Source organism: Phascolarctos cinereus, unplaced genomic scaffold, assembly GCF_003287225.1.
Source record: "Phascolarctos cinereus isolate Bilbo 61053 unplaced genomic scaffold, phaCin_HiC Scaffold_4;HRSCAF=312, whole genome shotgun sequence".
NCBI lineage: Eukaryota > Metazoa > Chordata > Mammalia > Diprotodontia > Phascolarctidae > Phascolarctos > Phascolarctos cinereus.
Window position 1 is genome coordinate 165,681,363 of NW_027555847.1, and position 4,181 is coordinate 165,685,543.

The following is a 4,181-nucleotide window of genomic DNA, read 5'->3' on the forward strand; positions in this document are numbered from 1 at the left end:
ACTCAGCATGTGAGGAGAGGTTCCATTTATTCCTTCCAGCTTTAACCCAGATCTTATCTGCACATCCCCTCATCTTCTTCATTACACATTCCACTCATTGGCCATGCTTTTGCTCACTCTTGCTCTTATTTATCCTTGTTTCTTACCTAAAAATTTATTTCTTACTCACTTTACTAAGGCGCTTTTGCCTTCTGCCCACCAGTCCCAATCATTGCCCCTTCTTCACTCTACCACCGTTTCAAATCTTCCCTACCAAAAAGCATTGATCCAGCTATCCCCCAATCATATCCCTATCAAGAAGGTTTGATCCAACCTTCCCAAAATTTGGTCATGCATGGGGATGTAAAAGTATCACAAAAGAATGCAGAAAAGCAGAGATATTAAGTGCATGTTTTCATGATTACAATGAAAAAAAAAATAAATTCCATGAAGGGCCTTTGACCTATACGTTAAAAATTAACTAGAAACAAATACCTTAATCTTAAAGAACAATGTTGGTGAACAAAAGAACAAATCATAGAAACAATCAATAATTTCATTAAAGATAATGACAACAGGTAGTTGAGGCCCGGGAGTTTCTCTTCGTTTATTTCCGGTCCCACATTGCTTCGCAAAACCACAACCTGGCCACCGCCACTGCCTCCACGTCGCCCATAAGGGAGGCGAGCCTGGGGCGGGCGTTGCCTGCGGGTCCGTGGGCAAGAGGTTGCAGCAGGAATTGATGACCCTAATGATGTCTGGAGACAAAGGAATCTCTGCCTTCCCAGAGTCAGACAATCTCTTCAAGTGGGTTGGGACTATCCATGGGGCAGCTGGGACAGTATATGAAGACCTAAGGTACAAGCAAGCTCTCCTTGGAATTCCCCAGTGACTACCCATATAATGCTCCCACTGTGAAATTTGTCACACCTTGTTACCATCCTAATGTGGACACCCAAGGCAATATCTGTTTGGACATCCTCAAGGACAAGTGGTCAGCTCTGTATGATGTCAGGACCATCATGCTATCTATCCAGAGCCTGCTGGGAGAACCCAACATTGACAGCCCATTGAACACACATGCTGCTGAACTTTGGACAAACCCCACAGCCTTTAAAAAGTACCTGCTGGAAACCTACATGAAGCAGGTGACTAGCCAAGAGCCCTGACACTGGCTGCCCAGCCTACCTTCCTTCATCTTGTGTGTGTGTGTATATGTGTGCGTCTATCTTTTTCCCTTCCTCATAACCTGTCTTCTCCTTTTTTCTGTACAGGACTCTGTTTCATAGACTCTTTTCCTTTCCTTTTTTTTTCCCTTAAACTCTTGTCCAGCCCTCAACATTAATGTATAAATAAATAAAGTTTTGTTGTTGTTGTTTAAAAAAAATAATGACAACAATGAGACAACATACCAAAATTTCTGGGATGCAGACAAAGTAAGATTTAGGACTGTGTCTCTAAATGCTTACATCAATTAAAGATAGAGCATATCAATGAACTGGGCATACAACTAAAAACTTAAAAGGCTAGCAAATTGAAAACCCTCCATTAAACACCAAAATAAAAATCCTAAAAATCAAAGGAAACATTAGCAAAATTGAAAGTTAAAACACACATGCACACATTGAGCCAATAAATAAAACTAGGAGTCAGGTTTTGTTTTTTTGTTTAAAAAAAAACAATAAAAACAGATAAACCATTAGCTGATTTGGTTTGGCAAAAGAAACAATAAAATCAAATTATCAGTATCAAAAATTGAAAAGGTGAAACTACAACCAATGAAGATAAAAACAATTATTAAGAGTTATTTTTCCCATTTTGGGGCAATATAGACTCAAAGTGAAGAAAATAGGGAAGGCCATCAGATATATAGGTATGACTGAAATAACTTTTTTGTGAATATGAAATGGAAGTGATGAATAGATTTAAGGGATTAGATCTGATAAATAGAGTGCCTGAAGAGCTATGGACAGAGCTTCATGATATTGTACAAGAGGGAACAAAAAACATACCAAAGAACAAGAAGAGCTAGAAAGTGAAATGGCTGTCTGATGAGGCTTTACAAATAGTTGAGTAGAGAAGAAAAGTGAAAGGGAAAGATATACCCAACTGAATGCAGAATTCCAGAGAACAGCAAAGACAGATAAGGTTTTCTTAAATCAGCAATGCAAAGAAATGGAAGAAAATAAAATGGGAAAGATGAGATTTCTTCAAGAAAATTAGAGCTATCAAAGGAAAGTTTCATGCAAAAATGGGCATGATAAAAGACAAAAATGGTAGGGATATAACAGAAACAGAAAAGATTAAGAAGAGGTGGCAAAAATATACAGAAGAACTATATAAAAAAAGATCTTAACATCCCAGATAACCACAGTGGTGTGGTTACTTGATCTAGAGCCATACATCATGGAGAATGAAGTCAAGTGGGCCCTAAGGAAGAATTGCTAACAGTAAGACTGCAGCCTTGAGGCCGCATGTGGCCCTCTAGGTCCTCAAGTGTGGCCCTTTGACCAAATCCAAACTTCACAGAACAAATCCTTTTATTAATTATTTTATGAAGGTTTCAGGTTCCCTATCTCTGGGCTAAGGGAGGTGATAGAATTCCAGCCAAGCTTTTTAAAATTCTAAAAGATGATGTTGTTGGGCACAGCCAACACAGTAGAGAGAAACCCCGAGTAGCCTGACCCTCCCTAATTTCCCTCAGAAACAATCTTAAATCAAGCCTCTAATTGGATTCTGGAGCAACAAAACCCACAAAAAGACAAAGTAAACAATTTTCTAGCTTAAGATAACTTAGAAGGACTTCAGGAAAGGTCTGTCTCAATTGAGTAAAAGGGGAACACAATCCAATGCAGATACTATCCAGGAAAGCCAGTGGGAGGCTGTTAGCCTCAGCACAAGTCAGCAACTGAGGCCCTGGCTTAGCAGGCCAGCAGGCTTCCAGCCCCATTGCAGAGGGCAAATTGCAAGCCTCAGAACAATAGGTGCAACTAGGCTGGGCCATCCCAGTACAGTGGGCAAGCCCCAAACACCTGAGGCCCTAGCACAGAAAGCCAGTGACCAGGACCCTGGCCCCCAACATAAGAAGCCTGGGACAGTGCGCCCTGTGCCCAAGGAGCAGAGCTCAACTTTAAAAGTCACAAAATAGGATGGGAAATGAGTAAGAAACAGAAATGAGCCCTGACTATAGAAAGCTACTATGGCAACAGGGAAGATCAAAACACAAACTCAGAAGAGAACAAGAATGTCAAAATGTCTCTATATGGAGCCTCAAAAAAGAATACAAATTGGTCCCAAGCCCAAAAAGTCCTCTTGGAAGAGCTCAAAATGGATTTTAAAAATCACATAAGAAAGGTAGAAGAAAAATTGGGAAAACGAGTGAGAGTTATGCAAAAGAATTATGAAAAAAAGTCAACAGCTTGGAAAAGGAAGCACAAAAATGGACTGAAGAAAACAACTTCTTAAAAAATAGAACTGGTCAAATAGAGGGAAAAAAATCCACTGAAGAAAACAATTCCTTTAAATATAGAATTGGCAAAATTGAAAAGGAAGAGCAAAAGCTAACTGAAGAAAATAATTCCTTAAAAATTATAATTGGGTAAGTAGAAGGTAATGATTCTAGAATCAGTCCAACAAAATCAAAATAATGAAAAAAATTTTTTTTAATGTAAAATAACTCATAGCAAAAACAACTGACCTAGAAAATAGTTCCAGTAGAGATAATTTAAGAATTGCTGAACTACCTAAAGGCCATGATCAAAAAAGGAGCCTGAACAGCATCTTTCAAGAAATTATCAAAGAAAACTGCCCTGATATTGTAGAACCAGAGGGTAAAAATAATCATTGAAATAATCCACCGATCACCTCCTGAAAGAGATCCCAAAATGAAAACTCCAAGGAACATTTCAGCCAAATTCCAGAGTTATTAGGTCAAGGATAAAATACTGCAAGCAGCCAGAAAGAAACAATTCAAATATCAAGGAGCCATAGTCAGGATTACACAGGACCTAGAAGCTTCTACATTAAGGAATCTGAGGGCTTGGAATATGATATTCCAGAAGGCAAAGAAGCTTGGATTACAACCAAGAATCAACTACCCAATAAAATTTAGCATAATCTTTCAAGGGGAAAGATGGATATATCATGAAACAGGGGACTTTGACACTTTCCTGATGAAAAGACCACAGCTGAACAGAATATTT

The 4,181-nt window shown here is 38.8% G+C and overlaps 1 pseudogene; it reads left to right on the forward strand.

Moving 5' to 3' along the window:
- The first annotated feature begins 700 nt into the window (after nucleotides 1-700).
- LOC110198585 (ubiquitin-conjugating enzyme E2 C pseudogene) lies at nucleotides 701-1,148 on the forward strand (annotated as a pseudogene).
- The last annotated feature ends 3,033 nt before the right edge of the window (nucleotides 1,149-4,181 follow it).